The sequence below is a fragment of the Oryctolagus cuniculus genome, chromosome 13, assembly GCF_051225735.1.
Source record: "Oryctolagus cuniculus isolate XC-2025 breed Fujian yellow rabbit chromosome 13, ASM5122573v1, whole genome shotgun sequence".
NCBI lineage: Eukaryota > Metazoa > Chordata > Mammalia > Lagomorpha > Leporidae > Oryctolagus > Oryctolagus cuniculus.
This window is the reverse complement of record NC_142879.1, coordinates 40685150-40699268: the sequence shown is the minus strand read 5'-3', so window position 1 is coordinate 40699268 and position 14119 is coordinate 40685150. Positions and strand designations below refer to the sequence as shown.

Genomic DNA, 14119 nt, shown 5'->3' with positions numbered 1-14119 from the left:
AGAGGGGCCTCTTTCCCAGCCTGCCGCCTCTGCTTGTGTGAGTATCTTTTGACAATGCTGAGCACTTCCTACCACATTGCTCCAGTGTTCTCCTAAGAGAATCTCTGGGTCTCTCCTGGGTTGGTCCAGGCGGGGCTCTGGGCTGGGGGATGGGTGAGGACCCCTGCGCCCAAGAGCCACGCAGAACAGACCTTCTAGGAGACTAGTAGGATGTCCAGTGACCACGGTGAGAGCCTGACACCCTACCCACCCCTGCTACCCTTCCTCTCCCACCATGGACATAGTACCCAGTGACACTGTTCCCACCATCTGCTGCTGCACAGCAAACCATCCCAACATTTAGGCATCTGACAACCGTTTGGTGACACTCCTCACTTTTGTGTGTCAGGAATTTGCCCAGCAGGACACATTTGGGACACCTTGTCCCTGCTGTATGATGTCTAGAGCCTCAGCCAGCAAGAATCCAAGTCCAAGGTGGCTTAATGGTTGGGGGCCGGAGACATCCGGAGCAGCGTCTTCACTCCCATGCCTGGTGGCTGACACTGGCCCTTGGCTGGGACTGCACCTGAGCTGCTGGCTGGACCGCCTACACAGGCCTCTCTATCAGGACTACTTGCAGGGCTTCCTTGGAGCACAGTGGCTAGGTGTGAGCATTTGTAGCTAAAGATGCAGGAAGTGAAAGGTGGGTGAAGGCCTGCCCAGGAAGTGAGCACATGGTTGCTTCTGTTGGAGTCTGCTGCCCAGAGAGCAGCTTCCACAGGAGGGGATGTGGACCCATCTTTTGCTGGAAGGGTGCCAGTGTTTTACAGTTACCACACCCCCATTTGGAAAAAGAGGGTCCAATTTGCCATTTCTTTGCTTGACTTTCTAACACATCTCACCCCTGCTAGGGAACATTGGCGAGCACTTGCCCAACAGCCTTTTGCCACCTTTTAACTTCCCAAGAAGATCTAGATTTTTCCAAAAGATCCATGCCACCTGCATGCAGCCTGGGACTTGTACAGGAGGCTGACCTGACTTCCAGCTTCAAGGGTGGGTTCAGTTGCTTAAGGCAATCAGCACATTGCTTTTCCTTTGCCAAATCACTGATTCAAGGATAGGCCCTCAATTTAAGCAGTCTGATCTGGATAAATCTCAGCACTCCTACTGAAATGATGGGGTAGGACATTTTTGTCTCCTCTGGACACATGCATGTAAAACTTGAAACTGCTACAGTCATTTTGTCACCATGAGGGAAGTTGACCTTTGAGATAAAGCTTACACCACGGAAGGCAGAATAGAAAGATGTGAGGCTTTGGGTCCATGCTGAATCACTGAGCCAAGGAATCAAACCAACCCTGAATTCTTATTAATAAAAACAGCAGTTATTGAACACTTAGTATGTTCCAGGAACTTTAAATGCACACCCTCTATTAAGCCTGGTAATATAAATGATACTGTACCGCGTATCTGACAGAGGGGGAGATTGGCCTAAAAAGTGTTGATAAGAAGTTTGGCTTCCAGAGCTGGCGCCGCGGCTCAATAGGCTAATCCTCCGCGTTGCAGCGCCGGCACACCGGGTTCTAGTCCCGGTCTGGGCACCGGATTCTGTCCCGGTTGCCCCTCTTCCAGGCCAGCTCTCTGCTGTGGCCCGGGAAGGCAGTGGAGGATGGCCCAAGTGCTTGGGCCCTGCACCCCATGGGAGACCAGGATAAGCACCTGGCTCCTGGCTTTGGATCAGTGTGGTGCGCTGGCCGCAGCATGCCGGCCGTGGCGGCCATTGGAAGGTGAACCAACGGCAAAGGAAGACCTTTCTCTCTGTCTCTCTCTCACTGTCCACTCTGCCTGTCAAAAAATAATAAAAAAATAAAAATAAAAGAAGTTTGGCTTCCAGAAGCAGAGTAACTTGCCCACGTTCACAGAGCCAGGGACTGATAAACTCAGCAATCATACTCTGCTCAGAGCCTGCGCTGCTTACCACCAACCCCACACTGCCTTTCTGGGCCTTTCCAGTTTTATGAACCAACAAATCCTTTATTATTTAAGTGTGTTTGAGTTGGTTATTTCTAAAATAAAGACCACAAGGGACATGCCCTCCCTGCAGGTGTAGTGCATGAGTGGTGACATCAGCTCCCTGGGGAGAAAGCCATCCTGAGCTTGATCCCCCAAGCCCTGGCAGGAAGTTGTCGCTGGCACTAGGAGGGCCACCCTGCAGGGCCCAGCTCCAGGAAGGAGCAGATGAGTCAGCCAGGCCTGTGGAGAGTCACCAGCCAGACAGGGAGCAAGCACCTGAACATAGACCCTCACAAAGCTCCTACACCCTCCCCTTCTTCTCTGGTCCTCGGGGAGGCTGGGACCCAGCTTGGCCAGCCGAGCCACCTCCCTTTCCGCTGTTGCTGTCACTCAGCCACCTAAATGAATCCACAGTGGCTCCTCAAGGTCCCCTGGGACTGGAGTCCTTACCTGGCATCTCTTCCCACCTCCAGCAGGGGAGCCCGAGCCTGCCATTTGGCTAAGAGTGCTGCTGTGCTTGGTTAACTGGGAGCGATGCCACATTCCAGAGGTGTTCCGGAAGATCCAAGGACTTTGTCCCAGGCCTGGCATCATTTGTTTCTTGTGCCAAGTGTCTGCTTGCCATCTGTCCACTGAATCACCGCTGGCACTGCCTTCTCTGCCACCAGTACAGGCCTGGGTGGTAGACATCCTTGCACAGTTACATCTCAACCGGGGCCTAGAATTATCTAGAATTATTCTTTGACCCAAGAGAATTTATTTCTGAAAAAGAGAGAAAGAGAGAGGGAGAGAGAGGAGAGAGAGAGCTACCTAGAATGCTGCCATGGCAAAGCAAGTTTCATTTTCGCTTGATACACTGCAGTCCTTGTCCACATAAGTAGATATTTTTAAATGGTCCCTCCCCACCCCAGAGTTCACACACTGCTTCTGCAACTGCACTTCGAACGCTCCCCCATCTCACCACAGTCATCACAACTGCATTTGTTACTAGCTGCAGAACACTGTGGCCCTGGCCGGGTACCAAGCCTCAGCACCCTGAGCTGACACGTGAACTTAGCAGTCACAAGAAGTTTTTTGTAAAGATGGCATGAAGAGCAGCGCGGGGGGCCATAGGCCATTATGAGGGCGGGATTCCTTGAGCTCATTAGTTCCGTTTTCACGTTCACTGTTAATGCACCTTATTTGCCCAGATTCTGCCCCAGTGCTGCCCCTTGAGGAGGTTGATGCTGATGCCTCACCTTTCTTGTCTGCATGGGGTCCTCCTCACGCACCCAGATCATTCGCTCAGGGCTCGCGCTGTGTTCCGAGTACTTCACAGGGATTCGCTTAGTCCTCCTGTTGCCCTTGGAGGCAGGCGACTGCCATCGCCTGAGTTCCACAGATGGGAAAGCTTCTCTGTGAGGTCTGGATCGTGGTCTTCTGGCACCAGAGCCCTCGTCTGTGTCCAGGGTCACCCTGCCTCCCTGCTTGGCCCTTTCTCGCAGAACCAGCCACATGGCCTTTACTCTGCAGACTGTTTCTCTCTCGTGCTGCCCCCGGGTCCTCGACACCTTGGAGCCTGTCTTTTGGTTGTTACTGAGGTACACGGATTTGGCCCAGTTCTTGGCACTCAGCAGGTGCTTCATAAATGCTAGCTGAATACGTGGAAAAATGAATGGATGAAATGACTTGGCGATGATTTTCTGGAAGGGGCCCTGCTATGGTGGGGGTGTCCCCCAGAGGTCCACGTCAGTAAAGGTTGCTGCTGTTGGGAGGTGGTGGAAGCTGTGGTTAGGTGGAGGCTGGTGGCCTGCGGTCACTGGGCCACACTCCTAGAAGATAGCTCTCACCAGGGGTGGTTATAAAACCTGATAAGGCCTCAATCGCGATCTCTGCTCCTGGCTTCAGACAGCACCGCTTGTTGCAACATGTGCTCCCACCATTGCATTGCCATCTGCCACTTGCCACATGGTTTTTGCCAGAAATGAGATGAAGCAGGTGCCGTACCCTCGACCCTCCAAAACTGCAAGCTAAATAAACTTTTCCTCTGTAGAAACTTAGCTGGCCCAGGTGTTTCTTGGCAGTCACACAAAGCTGAAGAGCACAGGGCCACTGGGCTACTGTGACAGAACACTATAGACTGGGTGGCTTCCACAGCACACATCTCTCTCTCCCAGTTCTGGAGGCTGGGAAGGCTGAGTCCAGGGTACCAGCATGGTCAGGTACTGCCGAGGGCCCTCTGCCTGGTTTCTTCATCTGGTGGGGGCCCGGGGGAACCCAAGCACATATGCAAGAGCACGTGGGTCTCTTCTTCCCCTTATAAGGACATCAGTCATATCATCCAGGCTCCAGCCAAACTCTTGACCTCATCCAAATCTAATTACCATAAGCCCCACCTCCCAATGCCATCGCATTGAAGACCAAGGTGCCAACATGATTTGGGGGGAAGGATGCCTTCAGTCCACAGCAAGGTGACATTGCCCCCAGGAACGCAGGCTTCCAGGCCTAGGTCAGGATTGGAAATGTTCTGCTAATACCTGTGATCATTTTCCTGATGCTGCAAGAAGAACGCAGAGCACACTGTCCTCCCACATACCTTGTGGCCACAGCTTGGGCCACCTGGAGACAGCTCTCCCCACACTCCCAGTGGTCACCCACATCTGACTGTGAGCTCCCACTGGCGTCTGGCACACCTGGGCTCACGCACACAGGTGCTAGAGGCCCGGTGCAGTCTGGCTCGCATGGCTTGGGTCAATAAGAAGAGAGGACTAGATTTTAATGAACTCAATGCTGAGCACGTGGTAGGCATTTCATGAAGGTTATTTGTGACCAGGACAATGGAACCAGGCTCAGCCATGAACCTGGGTGTCTTAGCTTAGTACCTATGGATTACAGACACTAAGTGGCTGTTACCAAAAGATCAAAATGTAACAAATGCTGGTGAGGGGGAGGGGGCAAGGTGAAGGAAACTCTCATCACTTTGGGTGGTACGTGAATTAGTACAGCCATCTTGGAAGACTCCTAGAAGAACGGGAAGCAGAACTACCACATGAGCCAGCAATCCCACTCCTGGGTGGATAGCCACAGGAAAGGAAAGCAATGCATTGAAGTGGCACCTGCGCTTCCATGTCTCCTGCCGCACCATTCTCAATAGCCGAGAGTGGAACCAACCTAGGTGTCCTAACGGATGCCTGGATAAAGGAAATGGTATGCATACGGGCACTCTTAGTCAGCCATAAAAAAGAATGACTGTGTCATCTGCAGCAGCGAGGACAAACCTGAGGACATTGTGTTAAGGGAAATGAACCAGGCACAGAGAGACAGATACTGCGTGTTCTCACTCATATGGAAGCTAGACAAGTTGATCTCATAGAAGTGGAGGGGAGAATAGTGGTCTCGAGAGGCTGGGGAGGGTGGGAAAGACGGAGGAGAGGGAGGGTGGATAACAGGTACCAAAATACAGCTAGGTAGGAGGAATATGTTCTAGTGCTCTCTATCAAGCAGAGTGACTGCAGCTGGCAATTTACTGTACATTTCAAAATAGCTGGAAGAGAGGACTTTTAATGTTCCCAGCACAAAGAAATGAGAAATGTTCGAGGTGATGGAAAAACCAGTGCCCATAAGTGTCCTATGTACAACGAGCTAGCTCCCCGTGCTCCATAAAATGTGTGCCCTTATTGGGCATCAGTGGCCTCGGGGTCCTGCTCTCATTCCTGCTCTGCCCCCACAAGCACCTGCCCACCGTCCTGCGGGTGTCACCTTATCAGGTGGAAGCCCTGCCATCATCTCCAACAAATGCCAGTGCCGAAGCCCTTCCAGTCTCTCCGTCTGCCCAACTGCTCCCAACGCGGACCTGCGGGAAGGAGACGACCCCGGTCATTACACAGCCGCCCCCTCCCTTCTGCCCCACCTCTGCACCCTGCTCCCATCCTGGTCGCCTCAGCTCACCCTCACAGCCGAGCCCAGAATCTGTCGTGACAAGGCTGAGAGCCTTTGCATGTGGTCGAACACCTGGGGAGAGCCCTAAGGTATCCAGTTCCATTCTGAGGCCCCCCAGCCCCTTCCCCCTCTCCCTCCAGGCTCGGAGCTGGGCATGGATCTCCGAGGGGGAGGCTGAAGGCAGAGAGGTTTGGTAACAAGCGCGGGAGGCTGATGCAAGGCCCAGAGCCATTAAAATTAATTATCAGCTCCAGCCTGACTTAGCCTGCAGTGGGTAATCAACCTGATGTCAGGTGCAGGCGTTGCAGGACGGGGGTGGGGGAGGGGGCTGGTCTCATTCTCTCTGTCCTCAGTGGTATTTGTGGCAGCTGCGGAGGCTCCCCACCCCCTTCCTTTACAGCGCTACCTGTGGGTGGGTTGGAAACCAACTGCGGCCCCTCCTGCCCCTCTGCTCTGTGGCTACCTACAGAGGTGGCCCCTGGGAGCCCACCACAGCCCTTGTGGCTCCTCAGTCCTCAGCTCGCCAGGCGACTTCCTGAGGCGTGAGCTTGTGTCCTGAGCTGGCACCTTGTGACTGGTGAGCGTAGAGGACCCTGGGTGTAGGGTAGCAGTGAGGGCCAAATGTGAAGTTTGGAGTGCCGGACACCTCTGCTGGAGGACAGGAAGCCACATGCCTGGAAAGCTCTCAGTCATAACAAATTCACTGCCCGTCTCCGGTGCATCAGAGCTAGATCAAGGGCAGCTGTGAGCTGCTGGTGGCAGGTGCGGACCCCCACGTCCTGCCCCCAGATGCTGGGGTGCCGGCCACATGCTGATGAGCTGCTGCGTGTGCTGAACACCGTTTGCAGGCCCTCGCTGCCGCTGGCTCAGGGATCAGGGTCCGAGGCGCTGACCGATTCCTTCTGGGGAACTTTGAGCGTGTTTAGGGTGACGAGGGTACTAGAACCGCCGTGTGGCATCCTGCGCGTTCTCTGTGTCCTTGCAAGCTGCTGGCCAGGTGTGGGGGCTGTGTTCCATCTCTGGGTGGAGGTGGACATCTCGGCCCAGTTCTAGGGTAGGCACGGCCTCCTTCCTGGCATCTTCCCCTCTGTCTCGCTCTGTCTTCTCCCCGCGCTCCGTCCTGGAGCGCTGGAGCGGAAATGATGACAGTGCCTTCCCACGGTGCCACGAGATCCAAAGCCTTCTGCCCCGTTTCTGGAGAAAATGGAGCTCCAAGGAGTCAGCGGGGAAGTCTGCCGAGCACGTGCCTGCTCCGCCCCAGGACCCCGGTTGCGTCTTCTGCAGCCTCCTCTGGCTGGCACAGGCCATGGCTGTGGGGCGCCTGTTTACTTCCAAGGCCACACTGGATTGCGTTCCTGGGACTTCTGTCCAGAGCATTTGTGAACTTGCAGCCAGGTCGCTTTCCTCTTCCCAGTGCTGAGCAGATGCCAACCGGGCCTGCAGGTGGCGTGGCCCAAGGAGCTGGACTTCTAGCACAGTCCCGTGGTTCCTCATACCCCCTGGCCAGTTTTGAGACTCAAAGCTTCATAGGATTGAGCTGGACCCGGAGTGTGACCTCCCATTCACTTCATGCTGGCAGTGGAACCTGTTTCTGAGGATATGGCTTTTCCTTCCAGTCGGGCTGTGAAGTCCAGCCCAGGGCTTCTCTACATCTCCTTCCGGTCCCCAAAGCTCTCATTCTGAGCAGTGCCCTCCCTGCCCTCCCTACACGAGCGCTGGAGGGTGGTGTCAGGGCCTAAGTCACAGCCACTGACACCTGCACAGCCAGCTGCAGCTGACATCTGGGATCAGACTTGACTTTCGGAGACACTGCTTCAGGAGCAAGCTCTGCCCTTCTCCCCCCTGGGGTTCCAAGAGGCCTTGAGATCTCCTCGCCCAACTCAGCACCATCCAGCGCTCCTAGGGGAGTCCTGCGGGCAGCTGCGCCCTGGGCCGCCCCAGGCCTCCATTCCCTATTCTGTGGGGAGGCTGCCACAGCCCCTTCTGCCACTTCTCCTCTTGTGCCCGATGGAGCAGGAGCCCAGCTCCGGGAGCCCTCCCCAGAACTCAAGCCCAGAGACGCCATTTGGGGACTTCCTGCACCCTTTCCCTTCCCTGTGGCCTTGTCTGGGACCTGAGCCCTGAGTTCCTTGGGGAAACCACTGACCCAGCCTGGCCCGAGAGGCTTTGGCTGTGAGGACTGGCTGGGCTTGAGCCCTTGCCATCCTCTCCATTTGGTCGGGGAGCTTCCTCAGTCTGCCCAGCTGCCTGTCTTTCCCAGGTCATGGCAGGGTGTAACAGGTGTGTCTGTCTTATAACTCACTGGCCCTGGGGGCTGACAGTAGGTTCATTACCATGATTTTCCTTGTGCCAATTGGTGTTGGCCAGGCCCCGGCCCCTCCAGGCGCACCACCTCTGTGGCAGAGGATGACCTCTTGGCTTCAGCACCGAGGCACGTCGGGGAACCTGTTGGACTGAGTGAAAGGCCAGATTGAGACCAGTTCCCAACAAGGTTGTGTGATGTTCTGGTCCTGTATCTGCAAGGCTAATTCCTCTCCCTACAGGGAGGATTCTCACATCTGTTGTCCACTAGTATAGCTGAGGAATGCTCGTCTTATTCCTGGACCCGTCCCTTTGGGTGGCCAGCAGGTAGGAGCCTAGAAGATGCATTTTTGTGGCCCTCCATTTGATGGACATGCTGGTTTGGAAAACCTTGCCTTGTATCCGCATCTGCACGGCCTTCCCATTTGATCAAGAATGTCCACCGATGTCCTCTCTGGATAGATCCTCTCCCCTCTCATGGGGAGTTTCTCCCGTTTCAGAAAGACTGGCCCTCACTGAAGGCCTTGGGACCCACATCCCAGCCTCTCCAGACCTCTGGCTGCAGCTCTGAGCCACCTGCCGGTCTCCAGTGATTCCAGCTGGTCCCACCACTGGGCTTGGCTGCCGCATGTGGGCCTGTTGCCCACGCTTCTTCTGTTTCTGCAACACCCTCTCGCCCTCTCTGCTGCTCGTTCCACCTCCATCTCTGCCGTGTCTTCCTTTCCATGCATACCCCTGAGATCTAGATCCCCCAGGGTCTGTCCTTGACTTTGCTCTTGCTCATCATGTCCCCCACTCCCGCCCCTGGTGGCCTCTTTCTTTTCTGGGTGATATCTGCAACCTGAATCCCCGTTTCCAGTACGCCCCTCACCCCCACCGTGTCCCACGCTGTTTAATGGCTCCACCCTCAGCAGGGAGAGTGGAAAACCAGAAAGCCAGATTTGTTCCGTGCACCTTCTCCTCTGTCCCAGCATCCAGCAGACCACGCAATCCAAGGACGCCACCTCCTTTGTCCCTGCAGGTGCCTGCAGCCATGCTTCCCTGGCCCCGTCATTGCTCCCTGGGCTTTGGGCCTCGCCTGTTCTGACCATCTTCCCTTTGGAGTCACAGCATGTGTTCTAAAATTCGAACTTGACCTTCTAGTTCCCTGTTTAAACTCTTCACGGCTGCTGCCCAGGACCCGGAAGAGGAGGGGTCAGCCCCCCCCCACCCCGCCCGCCGGCAAGACTCTCAGGAGTTTTTCAAGTCTGACCTCTGCCGACTCCAGCTCATTTTTTTTTTTTTTAATTTTAAAGGTTTTGTTTGTTTGCTGCATATGAGCCAGCCTTGCTTTTCAGCACTGCCCTGCATGCCTTGAGCCCAGCTCCTCCCCCATTCTGTGCTGTGAGTCCCATGCACTACGGAGCCCTTGGCCACTGTCTGCAGAGGTACTCTCTCCTCCTTCGCCTCCTGAGTGCCCACCAGCTGCCTGGAGCCCCTCAGCAGCCTGCTCTTCTGTGAAGTCTGTCGTGCTACAGCCACGCCCAGCTCATCGCTACTCCTGGTATGAGTGGCCAGTGTCCCTGCCCGAGTGTGAACTTGCAGTGGAGGCGCCAGGTCCCCTTCGCCTGCCTGGGCTCTGGAGTGCCAGGACCTTGGCCAGCATGCAGCTGATGCTCCATGGAATATGTTAGAACTGACACCTTGTGGTTGGGTAGAACTCTGTATTTAACAGGTAAGACTCATTTAAAATAATTAGCATCTATACATATGAAAATGTGCTAACATTTTTTTTTAAGTTTACTGCTGAAGAAATTAAAACATTGTTTTTATCTCAAGCAGGTAGTCTTTAAGAAATTCATGGGAAATGTATGTTAAGAAAAAAATTCCATGGATTTCAGAATTTGTTTGCACCAAATAGGCTTATCTTCGAATTCCATTTTCTAGCAACTTTTTGGAGCATCCTTATAAACCCATTGACTTGATTTTCCACTCTGTGGTGAGTGCTACCGTGTATGACAAAAGGACTTGCCATCCATGCTTCCTAATGTGTGTGTGAACATATTATGCAAGTCAGTATGTGCATAACATGTCCCTAATTTTGTACATGTCCTATATTCATGAGCACATCAACGTGAGTGAAAGAGTAGTGAGCACAAGGTCCCCCCCACACCACACATGTGGTCTCCTAAATAGAGTGGAGAGAGTGAGCATGTGGCCAAACGGTTCAGATGCTGGTTGGGATGTCTGTAGCTGTATTGGAGTACCCAACTTCAATACCCAGCTCTGGCTCCCGACTCCAACTTCCCGCCAACACACACTCTGGGGACAGTGGTGATAGCTCAGTTGATTGGATCCTTGCCACCCATGTGGGAGACCTGGATTGGATTCCTGGCTCCTGGTTCGAGCCCTGGCAATCGCAGGCATTTGGGGAGTGAGCCAGTGAATGGGAGCTCTCCCTCTGTCTCTCTACCTCTCAAATGAATTAAAAAATTAACAAATAAAAAAATAAACACCGTGGTGACCAGCCCAACCTGTCTTTTCCTAACATAAGCTGAAGTCTCTACTAATGTGGTTCATTTTGCACAGCCCTGGGCTCATGGGACCCTCTGCTGTCTGTGGCTAGCAGAGCACAGGATAAGGCCCATTGCTCTCTGATGGCGTCGTGACGTGTATAGCCATAGCAGTGAATGCGTAGTTCACAGCTGTGGCGTGGCTGGTATGAACAAGCCTACTGTGCTCTATGCAAGTATGGCCGGCAGCTGTGTGCAGTACAGAATACCTGCTGGTGATACGTGACTGTGCCGTGGTTTATGTGTTTGCTGTCCTGTACTTCTCATCATCATTTTAGAGTGTACTCTTTCTCTTCATCAAATAAATAAATAAGCTGTAAGACAGTGTGGGGAGCAACCCGGACTGGACTGAGTTACTGGAATTAAGACTTATTCTATGCATCTGCTCTCCCACAATATGGCGCTGGGAGAGGAGAAAACAGCTTCTACGCAGCTGCCTCTTGCCAACTTGAGTGATGACCTCCAGGAGCTGATCCTGCTCCTGATTGGAGGAGAGCAGCGTACTCGGCGTGTGGGCAGCCAAGTTGGGATTGGTGGAGGAGGACTATAAAGGAGGAGAGAGACAACATGCACCAGGAACATCTAAGGGGAACATCTGAGGGAACACCTGTGCAGCCCCCGAGAGAGCCGGCCGGCGGTGTGCCGCTCCCCCGCGGAAGTGGGGAATGTGGCAGGGGGAACCGCCCTTCCACGGAGGTGGAAGGGTCGGTAGCCAACCCGGGAAGAACCAGCAGCAAACCCGGGGAGGGCCGAGCAGACAAAAGAACAGCGCAGGGTCCTGTGTCGTTCCTCCACGAAGACGGGGAGCGACATAATGGTGCTGTGACTCGGATAGCAAACTTAGGAGGGAAGAAACGGGAAGAAGTGGAAAATACCGGAGAGAGAGACTAGCAAAGAGCCTAGGGGAAAGCCGGACAGAAAAGGTGCCGAAAGAAGCTATCGAAAGCCTAGGCATAGACTCGGATATGGACTGTGGGAAAGAAGTTAGGATTTAAAGTGAAAGCAAGAAGAAACTTAGACTCAGATACGGACTGCAGGTTGAAAGTGAAAGTGAAACCTATAAGAAACTTAGACTTGGATACGGACTGTGGGGAGAGGCCAGGAGAAATGAGGGAGGAATATTGTTGGAAGAAAACTTAGGGAAATATACCAGGTAGAGAAAAATGTTAGGGAGGATGAAGCCGCGAGTGCAGGCCGAGGCAGAAATGTAAGCCAGCTTGGAATTCTTTAAGTCAGCCCGGGGGGCAAAAGGCGAAAATCTGGAACCAGAGGCAGAGACGTGGGCCACCAGGTTGGAATCCGTCAGATTAGCCCGGGGAGCTAAGGACAGGAAGCCAGACCGAAAGGCGCAGACGCATGAGCTAGGTTGAATTCGCCAGGTTAGCCTGGGGAACTTAGATTGAATACTAGTGGTGGAAACGTGAGCTGGGGCTGTGTGACTCGCGGAAGCCACCGTGTGCAGAGAGAGCACGTGGCGTGAATAGATAGGGAACGCGGGGCTGGCGCGAGGCCGTGGTGGGGATGCGAAGGGCGTGGAGACCGCGGAGCGCGCGAAGCCAAGCCGCGCAAAGCCGGGAAGCCGCGCAGATGGGAGAAGCGCGGGCTGAAGCGGCTCAGAGCCGGGAAGCCGCCAAGAAGCAGCCTCGGGGTGGGTGCCGGGAAGCCGCAGGGATAAGAGAAACAGAAGTTTAGAAGTAAAATGAGAGAAATAGGAATGCTGGTAGATAGAAGTAAAATAGGAGAAATAGGAATGCCCGGAGATAGAGAAATAGAGAAAGGCCTCCCCACAACACAGCAATGAGAGAGCTTGGATTCGGTCTGCCTGATTAGGGAGGTGGTGAGCACCTGCGGGCGGCTAGCAGTTTATGCGCCACAGGTCACCGAAGACAGGCACGAATTAACATCAATAAGTCTCCCCACAATACCGCAATGAGAAGGCTTGGATTCGGTCTGCCTGATTAGTAAGGTGGTAAGCACCAGCAGGCAGCTCGACCAGAGTATGAGCTGCAGGTCACCGAAGATAGGCATGAATCAACACCAATAAGTCTCCCCACAATACGGCAATGAGAAGGCTTGGATTCGGTTTGCCTGTTAGGGCTTGTAAGCACCTGCAGGTAGTTCTAGCAGAGTAGAGCATGCGCTGCAGGGCACCGAACACAGGCACGCATCAGCGCCTAAAAACCTCCTCACAACATGGCGAAGAGAGGACCCGGATTCGGTTTGCCTGATTGGTAGGACTTGTAAGCACCTGTGGGCAACTCTAGCAAGCAGAGCAGAGTGTGTGCCGCGGGGCACCGAAGACAGGTGCGTATCAACGCCAAAAAATAAAAAGAAAGGGGGATCTGTGGGGAGCAACCCGGACTGGACTGAGTTACTGGAATTAAGACTTATTCTATGCATCTGCTCTCCCACAATATGGCGCTGGGAGAGGAGAAAACAGCTTCTACGCAGCTGTCTCTTGCCAACTTGAGTGATGACCTCCAGGAGCTGATCCTGCTCCTGATTGGAGGAGAGCAGCGTACTCGGCGTGTGGGCAGCCGAGTTGAGATTGGTGGAGGAGGACTATAAAGGAGGAGAGAGACAACATGCACCAGGAACATCTAAGGGGAACATCTGAGGGAACACCTGTGCAGCCCCCGAGAGAGCCGGCCGGCGGTGTGCCGCTCCCCCGCGGAAGTGGGGAATGTGGCAGGGGGAACCGCCCTTCCACGGAGGTGGAAGGGTCGGTAGCCAACCCGGGAAGAACCAGCAGCAAACCCGGGGAGGGCCAAGCAGACGAAAGAACAACACAGGGTCCTGTGTCGTTCCTCCACGAAGACGGGGAGTGACAAGACAGCCTTGGGCAAGTCGTCCAGGAGCTGCCCACAGGAAGATGTTGTCACCACGGGGGGTGGCAGCTGCTGCATGCAGTTCTGCCCCTGCAGGCCGTGCAGTAGGACAGGCGTGGAAGTGGAGCATGGTGACACTGAGGATCCTGGCTCTGCGTAGGCCTAGGCCCATGGGGGGTTTCTTTGTCATTGTTTTTTTACACATACAAAAGCAAAGTTTCAGGGGGCTGGCGCTGTGGTACAGTAGGTTAATCCTCTGCCTGCAGTGCCAGCATCCCATATGGGCACCAGTTCTAGTCCCAGCTGCACCTCTTCAGTACTGGCTCTCTGCTATGGCCTGGGAAAGCAGTGGAGGATAACACAAGTGCTTGGGCCCCTGCAAGCTCGTGGGAGACCTGGAGGAGGATCCTGGCTCCTGGCTTCAGATCGGTGCAGCTCTGGCTGTTGGGAAGTGAACCAGCAGATAGAAGACTTTTCTTTCTCTCCCTCTCACTGTCTGTAACTCTACCTCTCAAATATATAAACAAA

General features: G+C 54.2%; 1 protein-coding gene across 1 annotated transcript in view; it reads left to right on the top strand.

Annotated features, from left to right (window-relative positions):
* STUM (stum, mechanosensory transduction mediator homolog) overlaps positions 1-14119 on the top strand; it is a 61022-nt gene that overhangs the window by 35774 nt on the left and 11129 nt on the right. The gene's annotated exons all lie outside the window — the stretch shown is intronic.